The 15,777-nt window shown below is 41.6% G+C and overlaps 1 protein-coding gene across 9 annotated transcripts in view; it reads left to right on the forward strand.

Annotated features, from left to right (window-relative positions):
• The window catches only part of rbfox3a (RNA binding fox-1 homolog 3a), a 511,621-nt gene that overhangs the window by 89,310 nt on the left and 406,534 nt on the right, over positions 1 to 15,777 (forward strand). The gene's annotated exons all lie outside the window — the stretch shown is intronic.

A 15,777-nucleotide genomic window follows, 5' to 3' on the forward strand; every position in this document is an offset into this window, starting at 1 on the left:
AGCATTGACTTACAGTAATAAGAAATTTCCAGCCACAGCTCAGGTGTAATTGGCTCCTCAATATGGAGGGAAACTACGGTCGTGGGGTAAAAAAAACTGTACAGCATGTCAGTAAATATTGTGATACACAGCTGGTGTATTATTTGGTCTGAATTAATGTATAAATTAAACATTTAGGAACTAATGAAGATGGATAACTGCTGAAGATTGTTAGCACTTACAGAAAATGAAATGGCTTGTTGATAACATGGATAAAGTTGCATTTAGTGATGTTTTCTTATACGCTTTGAAGCCCATCAGAGCACTGGTTCTCCCATTTTAAAAGTGCTCTTTGAATTACCGTAACTCCTCAACCATTTGGGCTAGTGAGAAAACTCAAACAGCTCCTTAAGGAAGAAAAGACAAGCTTCTCAACGATATCCAGGGTGTTACGGTACTGCTCAAGACAAGACTACAATCACAGGCAATAGGTGATTTGAGTGGTTGTCATTACCGTAATTCTTCAACCATTTGAGCAAGCAAAAAAAATTTAAACAGTTCCAAAAAGAAGAGAAGTTTAACTTTCTTGTCATGATTTTTAACTCTTTTTTTAAAAGTTATATTTGGGGGGTTATCATGCCTTTACTCATAGAGAATAGGACAGTGGATAGTAACAGAAACAGGGTGAGAGTGGGGAATGACATGCGGGAAACAGGCTGCAGGCCGGCCTCGAACCTGGGCCACCAGCTCGAGGTCGAACCTCATTGGGCGTGACCTAGACCTCTAGGCCATCTGTGCCCCGTGGTTTCTAACTCTTTTTGAGGCCAAAAGAAAAAAAAGTTAAATCGTGCTATTTGTGTTGCAGATTAGTCAAAATAATATCATTCTGATGTCAGCCCAATAACCATCATTGTGATCGTGGACTTTGTCTTCATGAATTCTCCTTAGGCGCTGCCCTTCACGTCATCAAACTGAGTATTAGCAGCGTTTTAAGAGTGTTTGATGAGGGAAATCTTTATGATTTATGTTGTAAGCTGACAGTCCTGAGACCTGGCTCTCCAGACACTGTCCAATGTAAGAAAAGAAAAGTGTGAAGCATGTGACAGTGACAGTGTCAGCCTGACCCGACCCCCCTGTGCTCACACACAGCTGACTCCTCTGACCTGAACGTCGAATTATTTATGTGAGAAAATGTGACCACGTTCATGAGTTCCCCACGGTCTCTCTCTTTAATTAAAACGTCAATCAAGCCCCATGACAAGATCGACTGGTGCAAGTCACCGGTGTGTGTGTGAATGTGAAAGAGTGTGTGTGTAATTAAACAGTCAGTCTCTGTTGTGTGACTGACGTGAGATACACCGGCTTGAAATGCTGATTAGGAAGGTGACAGAGCTGGATGTTGGTGGTGTCATCTCAAAGACACAAAGAACACAAAAGTCCAGATGACATTTGTTTCATTTTGCTTCCCAAGAAAACTCACTCAGGACTGGTGTAACCTGAGCACTTTTAGGATGAAAACACAGAAATGGTTCCATTTCCTGTTTTTTTTATTAAAGTCCTTGAAAATAGATATCATCCCAGTGGCTAAAGGATGTTAATTTCTTCGCTTTGACCAAAGTTTGTCCTCATTGTTTCCACATTGATCACCTTTCTTAACCTCAGTAAATCTGCAGAGCATGTAGGGAAAGTCTAATCATCCATCCAAGTCGAAGAATCCAGAGTTTACTGAGTGAAATGTGGCTTTAGACGCTTGATTGGCTGATTGAATTCGTTTAGAAGGAGAAAACATATGACTAAATCGTGCATTTAACTTATATTATTGGCTGAACCAGATGAAAATATTTTGAGTTGTCGTTGCCTAAAACCAGACTCGAGCTGTAGAGGAAAAAAGTGACTGAATTATGTCTAAAACTAGAAACTGTTTCCATCTAAAGACAGTACCTGCCAGGCTAACACTGCATGGAGCTGCTAATTCCCACCAGACTTTAATTTCTGACAGTCCCTAGGTGATACTAGTGCCTGATTTTAGAGAAGAGACACTCTCTGATTTTCCACCGTAAACATCTCCAACGCCCTGGTACAGTTGCCCTGTTTGTCATGGCACCAAACGAAATGTGAGCCATATCATATCCTGTGTGTCAGTCACACACTCACACACATGGTCCCAGTCTGCCTAACAGGCCGTCAAAGAGCAGAGGTGAATGGAACAAAGATGTGTTGTTGTGAGCGTGACGATCAGCTCCCCCTGTCTGACCATCTGCAGCGGGCCGAGCTCAGCGGGAGGACAGGGAAATGAGGTCAGCTCAGCTTTTGAAGCCGGCGAGCTGCAGGCAGACGAGGCACCATGCCGGGACTGGAAGCTCACATGAAAGGCAATCAACCAAAATAGCCAAATATTGTTACCACTGTAGTCGTGTGTTACTCAGTCTGGGGGCTGAGAAATTCCAAGTGAAATGAGTCACTTTATCCCTCCCTCTGCTGTTGATGTAACCTGTCAAGTTTGATTCCACATTTAATGCTCAGTATGGAGAAGCCTTCCTGCACTGTATGGAGTCCTGTGCACCAGCCCAGGTAGCAAAATGGAGCAAAACACCCCCGAGCTAATCTCTTATATACTGACTGAGATTCAGACAGCGCATACAGTGAATTATGCACGAAGAGAAATAAAAACACATGAACACATCTGTGAAGCACCTGAGCTTTTAATGTTGGCCGGACATTTTTCAATTTCTTTTGACTCAGCATCAGCAGATGGATTGATGAGCTCCCTGTAGAGGTTATTAAGCATAACAACACTTCCAGTTTTGTTTTCCAAAATTAGCTCATATTGTAGAATATGTTAGAATTGGAGCTTAAATGTAGCTGAAAAAGACTGCATTCAAAGCTCTGCAGCCAAAGCTTTGCGCCAGCTTTTGGTCGCATGTAGTAGCTGAGCTGTCTCTGTGCACACATGTTGTCTTCTGAGGTCAAAATTCTCTTTTGTTTTTCTGTTTTATTTCTCTACTGTTGTCCTCTTCGGAAAAAAAGTTTTTTTTTTATCATAATAAATTATTCAATATTCTATTTTAAGTGACTTTGCAATGGGTGTAAAGATTACTATAAAAGCACATTTGCAAAAATTGAACAGGTTAGAGGAATGAAATACTTTTCCTAATTTCTTGGTGTAGCCAAACATTGGATGCACTGAAAGATTTTGGCATCAGAACAAAACATAAAAATAGTAGGAAGCTTAATTGGGGTTCAAGAATAAACACCTACCTTAAAGACAAGCTGATTTCTTTGAAGCAACTTGTAATAATCAAACAAAACGTATGACTGCAATGTACACTACACCCAGAGGATAAACAGTGTGTAAATGGAGTATCACATAAGAAAAGTTCAAAATAGTTTGTTCTCGCACCAAATGTTACTTGTGACTGCTCAATGTGTGTCAAAAACTAACGGAGGAGCTCAGCACACTCCTTCTTCATCCTCACTTATGTTTATTTGAACACTTTGTGTTGTTTTCTTCACATCAAATGTGTCCTTGTGCCGAGGTACCTTTGAATCCGTTATATTTCTTCTGCAGTCGTGACCGTTCAGCTAAAGAGTCACTCTCAGTCACCGGCCTGTGTGTTTTGTTTTGAAAGTTGCCTCTAGGTAGCACATCAGTCAGAGTGAAAACAGAGTGTCTGAATGCAGACGGATGAAGAGGCTGCTCTGAATTAACGGGGAGTTCTGTCTTTTTATCATGTGTAGCTGCAACCATAGAGACATGAAGTGTTCAGTATAAAGTCTTCCCTTTCCCTCAAAGAACAAACTTGTGTATTTTTATCTTGAAAGCATGAAAAGTCCTTCTGTAGTCACCTCCATATGACTTTGAATGTTTATAATAATCCTAAACAGCAGTCTTTTTTTTATCATTTCTTAATGCACTGATGTGAAGCATGGATATTCAGGCTGCTGCCCACGGTGGTCTGTGACTCTACAGCTTCTCATACAGATTCTCTTTTATTATTTTGAAAGAAAAACAAAACCTTGTTTTAAAAAAACAGGACTCCCTGCCAGGCAGTATTATAGGAAGATGGAGGGGGGCTGGTAATTCTCATATTTTTGAATGTGCCTCACTAATGAGGTTCAAGAGTTCAAAACAGTTAGCTTTCATATTTTGCTTTTTTCATAACATCCACCCAAACAAGCTGCATGTTTGTGTAAAAAAACAGCATGAGCCTGCTGTGAATGAAGATAAGGGTTGATTTCAGAGTTAGAGTTGTGCTTGTGAAGCTGTCGGAGGCCACTAAACTCAAAAACAGTTTTAAGTAGTGTTTGTTTCAGTGTGTCACAGGGTTTCTGTGGGCGAGGAAGGAAGAGCAAGTTGTTTTTGTTCTCAGTTGAAGATTAGAAATAAACAAAAGACAGGGCTGTCTAAGTTTATGGATTAATTGCAATAATTTGTGTCCCTTGGGGTGTTCCGTAGTTTAGCAGCCGTAGTGTCTTCCTGCTTCTCTTTGCCACTGTGATAGAACATAATGATGCCACTTGATGTTTCTTGATTTCTTTGTTCAACTTTCCTCAGCCCCTGTCCACTGAAGCTGACTGGTCTTGATTTAACAGTTTGCTTCTGATTTTTTTTCCAACCCAGTGTGTGTCTACAAAAATGTGTCCTCTGCTTTCTTGAAACTGTCAGACATACCACTCACATCAGGACCTTTGCTAGAAACACTTAGTAAAGTCTTTAAATTTCTACTTCTTAGCTTCCAGTTCAGGTCGTCCAGGACCGGATTGATTTACAGCACGTCTAGGTCTCTATGACAACACCACGTTGGCTGACAAAGTTAAATAGTGAGAAGAGATTAAAAAAAGAGATGTGTGTTTTTCTCTGCTAAAAACAATTTCTGTGATTAATTTTTTAGTGATGGTGGACACAGGAGCCTAACTGTCAGACAGAAAAAGGACAAAAGAGCAGAAGAAAGCTAAAGGAGAGTGATACAGCCTGAGCTAAAGGCTAATTAGCCTTTAGCTCAGGCTGTGTTGCTCTATAACACAGGGGCTAAGCTGTTTGTGATGATGTTTATTCCGACCCTCATGCAGCAGTTATTTTGCTGTGGTCTGATCAAACTTGAGAGTCTATCAATAAAATGAAGAGTGAGGTTACATTAGCTCTGTTTGGTAGATGACTGCCAGGACATAGCTAACCAGGATTTACTAATGTTACACATTATGGACATGTCTTAGAGCACCGGGCTGCCAGCTGTGACAAATATAGACAGCTACTAAACTTCTTACAAACTGACAGTGTTTACTTGTAGCCACGTTAGCCTACTTATACGTCTGAGCACAATAACATAAAGCTGGCTGCTACAACGTTTGCTTAATGTCACGTCTCAAACGGTAGCGTTAGGTAATTGTACTGGTAAATACCATACCTCAGCGCGTGGTATCCAGTAAAAAGTTGTCTTGAACAAAAAAAAAAAATGTTTTGATCCAATCTCCACTTAATTTCAAAACAAACACACACCTCACTAAAAATAATTTACGACAGTGTGTGGAGACTCCGGGTCACAAGGTGGTGAGGAAGTGCAATTAAAACAAATCCTTTTCATTGCATCTTAACAGTCTTTAACAGTATTTTCTGAGATGATGGTCTGATTTGCTTTCAGAGATCTTTAAAGGTCTAGGAATCAGTTGAGTATGTGCTAAGAAGGTAACCTACATAGTGCTGAGCTTTGATGTTGTTTCCTTTTCCTGTGTCTTCTCAGAGTTAAATTGAGTATTTTGTGGTAAAGGTCCTGGAGAATTAGATCACAGCACATCATGTCATCAGCCTGTTTCTCATCTGTCATATCAGGTTTTAAATAAGAGTCATCAATCAGCTGGCCTCAGTCAGCCTCTTTTAACAATTAACACACACACACACACACACACACACACACACACACACACACACACACACACACACACACACACACACACACACACACACACACACACACACACACACACTCACACTCACACAGATGCAGTGTCTGTCTGTCTGTCCGATGCTCTCCCTCTTTCTTTCTTCCCCTCTTCCTTCCTCTCCCCTGCTCTCTCCCTCCCCTCTGGCATACATGACAGCAGCAACGAGGACAAGCTGTTTTTCCTGCTGATAAATATTCCGACACGCCGTGCCTGACAGGCCGGCTCTACCAGCCAGGAATTGGGATGGACAGGTCGGTGTGTCTGGGTTCTTCGCGTGTGTGTGAATGCAGAGTGTGTGTGACAGCCCGGTCGTCTCCATGGTGCCAAGGCGGCTCTCTGAATCGGCCTGAGACGCTCCCTTCCGACCGGAGCCCAGCAGACTCTGTGTAACTAGACCTCTGTCGCTCCTACCCCGCCGTGCCCCTCCACCACCCTCTGCTCCCTGCCTCATCAGCTCACCCACAGGAGGAGACGCAGGGCTGGGCGCTGCTTTCTTGCCAGCCTGGAAATGCTGACATGCACAGGCTGGCATCCTTTCATTTGGAACAATCTCCCTCCCTCTCTCTTTCTTCCCTCTTTTCCCTCGCCTTTCGTTTGCTGTCTAAACTATGTGTCCAGCCAAAGCAGAAAATAGAGGGGGGTATTTATAGCAACATGAAAAAAAAGGAGGGGATGCTGCTTCTTTTCCACTGGACACACGGGATTATGTTTTATTATTTATGTCTCTGCTTTGTCTTTTCTCTTCCAGCTCCTTTTTCTCCCATTTCCTTTTTGGTCTTTTCTTCTTTTTCTTGTATTTGCCAGATCCTGTCTCCTAATTGCTGAGCCTCTATGGATGGCTACACACTTTTATATTCAATCGACTCTTCACATTCTTTAGAGAAGAGAAGTGGAGGTGTGAAATGATGAGATGTCACAGATTGGGGCTTGATGATGGGACCGCATAACATGTTGCCACAATCCACGAGGAGAATGTTGACAGGCAAATGTGTGAACATCAAATCAAACCAATGGAAATTAAAAATGTCATACTTTTCATACTTTTTATGACAAAGACTAGCATTACGGCCACTTCGAAGTGAATTATGGGGTAATAATAGCCCCAAAAGATAAGTGGATTGTTTGCCTCACTCATCATTAGTTGTCTTTTTTTTTTGCTTATAGAGGAATTTTTTGTTTATCAAAAAATGTGTGCGAGCCTTGGTGCAGAAGCACTGCAGAGTATATTGGTTTGTTAACTGATGTGGAAGAGCTAACCACCAAAAAACACATTTTCTAACTTAATGGCATCACTCTGACAGACGGAAAAATGCTCCCAGTTTTGTGAAATAGCAGTGAGTGGACAGAAGAGATCAGCAAGTGGACAGATTTTAAGCGGACTGACATTTTTAGCCGAGAAACCTAGCGTGTACCCAGAGAGGAAACACAACTATCACTTGATGCTCGTAACTGCATTATCCGTGGACTCTTATCAGACTGTGACATACCAGGATGTAAACATTGTTTCATAATGTTCCCTAATTTTACTTTGGTCATGAAATCCGTTTCTGTTAATCTTAATTTTTAGGTTCCCTCATTATTTACCGTCCATATTGAGTCCATGTTTGGTCAGAACCTCAGCCCCAAATCAACTTTTTCATTAAATAAGTAAAGTCAACTCTGTATTTTAAGTATCAGTTATTGTTGCTTGTTTGCAGTCAAACCTGGGTAACTGAGATTGGAAAAAAATACACATTTACACACACGCAGACGTTGCTGGTGTATCAGTGTAAAGTGTGACCCTGTTAACTGGTGACTCTCGGCTGCTGCCGTCGGCTGAAAGTCACCAGTTAGCATGGTCGCTCTTTACGCCGAAACACCGGTTGCGCTGTAACGGTCAAAACTTGACAAAAGTGTCCACTATTGTGTAGCATTGTTTTTTACACCTGTCCACAGAAAAAAAAAAAAAAAACATTTTGATGCTTCTAACAGGTTGAGTTTAGTATTTAAAAAACGCTAACTCGTCTAAATAAATGGAACTAAAAGCTGATTCTGCGCATCTTTATGATGACGTAGACTGATAAATCCCTCTATACTTGTCTGGATAGGTCATTGAAAATGCCTTTAGACAAAAGGTGTTTAAGCTATTTGGTATTTTTCATTTAATACTAAGAGAAACTAGACGAATGCCCTCTGAGTTGTGATATGTGGAGCTGTCCATGGTGCTGAAGGCGCCATCATGATATCACGGCATGGCTGACTTCAATTTTTACTCGTAACTGACTGAACCAGACTGCTTGTGTATCAAATTTAAGGTTTACAAGTGTTTTCAGACTCTGTTACTTTTGCAAAGGCTGATCTGGGAGATAAAATGCTGCAATAATTGTTTCAAGTGAGTCTTGATCAGGGGGTGGGAACGTCAAGGATATTCTACACAAGTCAATGTACTATAGCTTTAAAACAATCAGGTAAAATGACTTACTCTGTTATGTCCGTGCTATATATATATTTTTTTTTCTTGAAACATCCAGATACAAGTGGGACCATCTTATATTCAGGCTGATACTGTAACATGTCATGAAGTTTTTATATTAGAGTGGGGTACAATACTGTTGGCTTTGTCCTGCCTTGAGGAGATTTCTTCACCAGACCTATCTTTTAAAATATCTTTCAAAATATCTTTTGTCACATATTTGACAAACTTAAGAGACAGTTTTCAATACTTACTCAACATTTTTTTCTTTGAAGCAGTCTGTGTGCTTCTCATCTTTCAACTCGTGCAACCACAGTCTTTTGTTCCTCTCCAAGAGGAATCTGTGGAAATAAACTCTTCCAGTGATGGTATGCTACTCAGGCTAACAAGGAGTATGCTAGTTGTATTTATTGAACTTCTTCAAGAAGTGTGTTTCCTTGTTTGTTTTCTGCATTTTCTTCTGAACTTGGAATGTTGTTAACTCAAGGTCTTTTTTTTCCTTTACCCCTTTACGGTCCAAAAAACAACAGGTGCATTCTTTTTCTAAGTAAGCCTGATACCAAACTGTCATTCTAATTGCTTCAAAGACTCTACGGGGCTGATCAAATCAGGAATGTTGCTGGTAAATTACACCTATTTAGTGTTTTAATGTAGCTACTTTATCATACAAGCACTGATAGCGCTTCCTTAACATCTGGGGATGTTTGCAGCGCCTTGGTTGCATTTCACTGTCTGTAGACTTCATGTGACAGTTTCACAAAGAAGTTGAAACACCTGACATTTCTGTCGGAGTGAGGAGCTTTGAAAAGGTTTGTGATAAGATAGTGTAGCACACAGGCTTAAAGGTTACTTGTTCAGATCAGTTTGAGACAGATTTTTGATTTTTGTCACATTTCACTCGTACTTTGTGATTCGTGTGCTTGTTTATGATGATATAAAATCTCTGGCTTGTATCAGCGTGTGTAGAAATGTTTAACTGACCAGGTATGGTGATTTTTTTAAGTGCATTTCCTGTTTTGATGCTGTTACTGGGATCTGCTGTCCCTTGGGGCTACACACACACATACACACACAAACCCCTTCATGTGTCCCTCTACGGGATGCTGGGCACGTGTCCACCATTATGTTTCTCTGAGGCGGTGGAATATATCTGCTGTCATATTTTATCTGTGTGTGTGTGTGTGTGTGTGTGTGGGTGGACCAAAATACAAACACAGATTTGTGCAAACCCTTTGTCCTGCACACACACTCACACATGACGGTACCTTCCTCTTATGTCTCAGGTTTTGTGCAGCTCCCCTCGCCTCTTGTTCTGATAGCTGATAACTAACTCTCCCTAATTAAACATCAGCTTTAATAAAACATCACCCAACTTTTAGTCTGGTTTAGCCAAGCGGCAACCCCCGGTCTAAGAATATGAGACAATGCGGAAGTGCTAAAATCTGCTGTTTCTCAAGTGTCTGGTTGAGGCTGGCTTCAGAAGTACCTGGAAGTCACATACACACCAAGCCAAAAAAATCAGTTTTCAAAGCTGAAATTAACCTATTTACAGCCTGGTTCAAAAAACGTCTCCTGTCTCAATCGCTAATTTTACTATCAGCACACACTGAATTTTTTTTCTAACTCGGCCGTTCAGAGAGCTCACCCAATCAGAGGCACAGCTCAGGGTCCAAGACCAACAGGCGCCCTATAGCTGTATGCAAAGCCCTTGCCACTACCAATATGGCTGCTATAGCCTATGTGCTTCTTTTACCGTTTCAGAAACAGACAGTTGACGTTGGGGGGGTCTATGGGTTTAGCCTCATCTTTACAACCTTTGGTCAATCTGTCAGCATCAACATGTGTGTTTTATGCAAAGTCAGGAAGATCTTAGTCAAACTTGCTGCACTGTGTTGTGAAATGTGAAGATGGAGCTCCTTCAGTTCTGACTATCAGTTCCCGTGTGTGTTGGAGGTTGTTCCTTTGTGCCTCTGAGCCAAGGCAGTGGGGATCCGTATTCTGACTTCCGTCTCACACCAGTGAACAGTGTGGGGGGTCAGGCATCTGCAGTATGTGTGTGTCAGTGTGTGTGTGTTAGAAAGAGTTGCTATAGAACATGTTGAGACGTGACGCTCAGTGGCATGGAACCGATTGCCCTGCCAAACCCTGCCAATTACCATCCTGGCTGGAAGACAAAACACACACACACACACACACACACACACACACACACACACACACACACACACACACACACACACACACACACACACACACACACACACACACACTTTTTCATTCTACCCTCTTTCTTTCTTCCCATCCTGGTGCTCAGTGGTGGTTCTCCTTCTCTGACCATCATGTCATGGAGGGAGACGTGTGGAACAGGGAGGCATTTTGTGCCACTCGTCTTCTCTCAGCTTTCCTATTTGCTGTTTCTTTTCACAGATGTGCCTGACTTTCCTCACAGAGCAACCAACATGAACGACATCAGACACAGATACCAGAGGTGTAATCTGAAGGGAAATGATCAGGGTGTTGAGCTGTCAGAATAATCACACTTGTCAGTTTGACACACAGATGAAGACAGTTGACAGTTTGAGATGGTTTGTGGTACGAGTAGCTTAGAGATGGGTTTAGATGATGGAGGGAAATGTGTTTTTTATTTATTTGTTTAAATCAGGGGTGTCAGCATTTGATTATGGGAAATGACCAAGCTCCAGCAAAATTTGCTGACATATTTATTAACCCTGGAAGTAAGTCAAAAATGCTCTATTCGTTAAATTTTTCTTTTAGCGATTTCTGTGAAAAATCAGTCACTAAGTGTGGTTAAACAAACTTGTGCCATGATCCCATACTTATGAAATCAAACTTCACCTGTCTCTTAATTGTTCTTGATACCAGATGAGACAGGGTCAGTTTTCTGCAGTTATGTGCTGTATAAACATCAGCCGCTTCATAACAAGGAACAGTTCGTCATTTGAGGGTAATGTAGGCAAAACAGGATTTTTTTATGGCATGATTAGGCTCTGAATTTTATTGGGAATATATAGACTTTTTTGACCTGCAAAAAATTTTATAGACCCAAGTATTGCTTATCCTGATTCCTGCACCAGCTTTTTATCTTTTCGACACCATTTTATAACTTTAATCTCATCTTGTGTCCTCTAATGTGTTTTTTGAACGCTCACATTTTCACATCATGACAAAAATGTTTATTTAAAGACGTCAGCTATAATTCTTGTTGAGTTTCTGCGCAATGAACAGAGCTTTAGCTTTATACAAGCAGCCTATGCACAGTCAAAATACAGCGCAGAGCCAAAAAGCAGTCGCCAGCAAAAAAAAAAAAAAAACACTATTCCGTTGGACCCCCATTAACTTTGATTATGACAGGCATTCACTGTGGAGTTGTTTCGATAAGTTTCCGCAATGTCACAAGATTTGTTTCCATCCTGTGTTGCATTGATTTTTCACCCAGATCTTACACTGATGGTAGAGTCTGACCACTGTCAGACAGCAATCAGTGAGGCTAACTAAAATAAAAGGCTAATCTGCTAGGGAGCATAGAGATTAGACTCTGGAGCAATGGAAGGAAGTCATGTGGTCTGATGAGTCCAGATTGACCCTGTTCCAGAGTGATGGGCTATCAGGGTAAGAAGAGAGGCAGATGAAGTGATCACCCATCATGCCTAGTGGCTACTGTCCAAGCCTGTGGGGGCAGGGCTATGATCTGGGGTTGCTGCAGTTGGTCAGGTCTAGGTTCAGCAACAGACTGTGCTCAAAGAATGAGGTCAGCTGACTACCTGAATATACTGAATAACCAGGTTACTCCATTAATAGAGTTTTTCTTCCCTGATGGCACGGCCATATTCCAAGATGGCAATACCAGGATTCATCAGGCTTAGATTGTGAAAGAGTGGTTTAGGGCACATGATGCATCATTTTCACACATGGATCGGCCACCACAGAGCTTTAACCCCACTGAGAATCTTTAAGATGTGCTGGAGAAGGCTTTACACAGCGGTCAGACTCTACCACCATCAAATTAATGCAACACTGGATGGAAATAAACCTTCTGGTATTGCAGAAGCATATTGAAACAATGCTGTAATCAAAGCTAAAAGTGGTCCAACAAAATAGTAGAGTGTGTGACCTTTTTTTTGGGCTGGGCAGTGTAGTTTAGTGAGATCTAACTAGATATACTAGATATACTAGATATACTACCTGCTGCTCCTTTTAACAGTTTAATCCAGTTTAAGGCTCAGACTGTTTAATTCCTCAGCTTGTTGAATTGAACAGACCACCATGTTGTGTTTGCAGCCAGCTGCTTTCATAAAGACACACCAAACACAAAAAGTCTGCACTGCATGGCTTGTTTATTTTCCTCAGCCTGTAATAAAGGATGTGAGTGTGTCTGTTTCAGATTGAAACCATATGGCATCAAATCGTTTCTCCATCTAAACATCACAACAGACACCGTTAGCTGTATTTATGGGTGACTGCGTTGTGCTAACAAGAATCTAAATTTAAGCTGGTATTCCACAGACGGAGCTGCTTCATGTCACCCCTATACTTATAAACAGAGTCATGAGAAACACCGCCAATTCTCTGCATTTGGCACTTGACAAAGCAAAGTTGACAAGAAGCCAATAAAAGCTGTCTGTGGGACTGTGTAGATGTCTGCTGAGTCAGGATGCAGCGTGATTGATAAGACAGTTCATTCTGTGGCGCTCCTGGCAGGTGTTTGAACTCGCTGTGGTTTATGGTGTCTGCATTAGAGATTAACAAGAGGGTGGACATGAAGATGCTGTCCTTAGACGCCCTGTGAGGTGGCTGTGGGGAGGTGGGGGACTAGAGTGGGGAGCTTGATAAAGAGGTTTGAAAAGCAGCAGATGTATTCTCTTGTGTGGACTCTGAAATCTTGAGCCTGCCTATTTGTTTTGGTAAAGCCACAGCTCGGGGCCTACATGTGGGTCAGACCTTGACACACTCATTGTAGTCGCAGTGAAAGGCACAGTTTTGAAACGAAGTTGGTTTTTCATCTCTTTGCTTTTGTGCCCAAAAACTCCATGCAGTGAGAATAAACCTGTGAAGGCCTTAAGATGTATTAAGCATAACAATAAGACTTCTCAGTTTCTCCCTCATCTCCTACCTCTCTCCCAGCTCTGCCAGTACAGGATGTACCAAACCCCTGTCTCTTAACTCTGCCCATCCATGCCTCTTAGACTGGGAGGTGGCGTGTGGCGCAGAATTTAACAAGGTGGAGATGAGGAGGAGGATGTGGGAGTAAATGAGGGGATGAAACATAAAGAAATACATCTCAGAGGGTGACTACATAAAAAAAATCAATGCAAAGACAATTGCACAATTTAATTTTTGTGTAGAGAAAAAAGAAAAACAGGATATTATTCTGCAGAAGATGTTTCCTATGCTGAATTAGATGTTGGTGGATGTGCACATTTTTTAAGGAAACAAGCATTTAAAAAGTTGTTTGCATGTCCCGTGTAGGCGATGGATGTGAGGACAGAGGACACATTTTGCAGCATAAATAAAAAAGTTTGCATAATTTTCTGTCTGAGAGCATTTTAAAGTGGGACCACATAAGATAATCTGACAATTTGGTTGATTCAGTGTAAAGAGTTCAAAAGGGATGTTCTCTAATATCAATCTAACAAAGCACTCCAATGCTGGCTACAGTGGGAGTGAGATGTTTGCAGGTTTTAAAGCTTTTCAATGCCATGCCTGCAGTGTCAGTTAAGTTCACGGTATTTAAAGCCAAATGTCTGTAGGAAGAGTGGAAAAGATGCAGCCATGAAGAAAGAGGAGGAGGCCGGAAAAAAAAAAAAACGAAGAGGCAGTTTGGAATTAGAGTGCACCCTGAGAGGGAGGGAGAAAGAGAGACGGATGGGGGGAGGAAGAAAAGTGAAGAGCTATTGAGAGATCCAAAGTGGGAGGTAGAAGTGGAGACAAAAAGACAAATGTGGGGACGGAGGATGAGTAAGCCAGCCAAAGGAGGAGGAGCGAGAGGAAAAAGAGGAGGAGAAGACAACAGCTCAGCAGGTTTCTAAAAACCAAATTTAGGATTTAAGAATCCTCCAATGCTTCTTTACACTAGATTAAACACTAAACAAAACCCCACATTATAGAACTGTTATTCTTTGAAAGTAAGAATGAAGTACACGAGTTGTGTTGTAACTCAGATCACACTCCAGATCACGTTTTGACTCCACATTTAGAAAATTGAATAGTTTCCCTGAGCGTAAAGGAGCTGCAGCAATCATGGGAGATAATGGAAGGAATGGAAAGGCAGAGAAAAGGAACACAAAGCAAAAATCCTCCTCAAGGGGAAGAGGAAACACCTTTCATGATTTCTGCTTTTTAATTATACATTTGTCTGCAGTTCTGCTGCCCGGAGCTGCAGTCCAATAACCGAGCATCTCCAGAGATTCTGCCAAACACTTCATACAAGATGCACCACAAACACACTCACAACACGCTCCTTGAAAAAGAAAAAAAAACAAAACACATCTAGTCTTCTCTCCTCCTGTGCTCACACTGATGTATTTGTGTCAGTCAACACTTCAGATCATGATGCGCATGATCCAACAGGAGATACATGTGAGATCTCGCTTCTTGTTTGCCATTCCTGGTTCCCTACTGCTCCAAAAAGTCCATTTCTGTCCACATGCTTCAAAATGTTTCTCTCAAACCTGCAGAAAAGACCAAAGTTGTCACGTACAGGTGCAGTTCCATTTTTGTCTTGAGTTGGCAAAAGTCCCCCATAACTAAAGTGAGTCTGCTGATTGGAGGCTCTAACATAAAAATGCAGGACATTTTAAAAGTAGGTCTTTCACCTCATCTTTACCTCTAGTTCTTCTTTGGCTCTGCAGAGAATCTACGAAGCAAACATCCCATCCTGGTTTGGAAACAGCTCCGCTCACAGCAGGAGTCTCTGCATAGCTGGAGTCACTGCTGGATTCTCTCTCTTCTCTCCGCAGGACTTACACAGAAAAGATGTGCAGAACCAGAGCTCAAAGAGATCATGACAGATCCTCCCTGAACCAGCAAAGCAATGTTCCATATTCCCATGCAGCTCTGTCACAGTCAAAACCAAAGATTAGAAACACTCTCAATTCCTAAATAATCAGTGCCCTGATTTCAGTCCTCATCATCACATGCACACATAAAGACAAACTATGATTTCTAAAACATTTTCTGTCAGCTTTGTGAAGAAGTGCAGTATATCAGGGATATAAGCTTTAGCCTTAATGGATGTTCGACAGAGAGGGCAGGAAAGGGAGAGTACAGTATTGAGTTGCTGGATTAATTGATCGAGGTGGGGGGTAAAGTCACCTTTGTTTTTTTGTGTGGACAATGTTTCCTTAAGACCGATCTCACATTGACTGAGGTAAACACAGCTGAATATT

The sequence above is a fragment of the Halichoeres trimaculatus genome, unplaced genomic scaffold (assembly GCF_033239565.1).
Source record: "Halichoeres trimaculatus isolate MK-OKI-2021-1 unplaced genomic scaffold, fHalTri1.1 fHalTri1_scaffold_23, whole genome shotgun sequence".
NCBI classification, from domain to species: domain Eukaryota; kingdom Metazoa; phylum Chordata; class Actinopteri; order Labriformes; family Labridae; genus Halichoeres; species Halichoeres trimaculatus.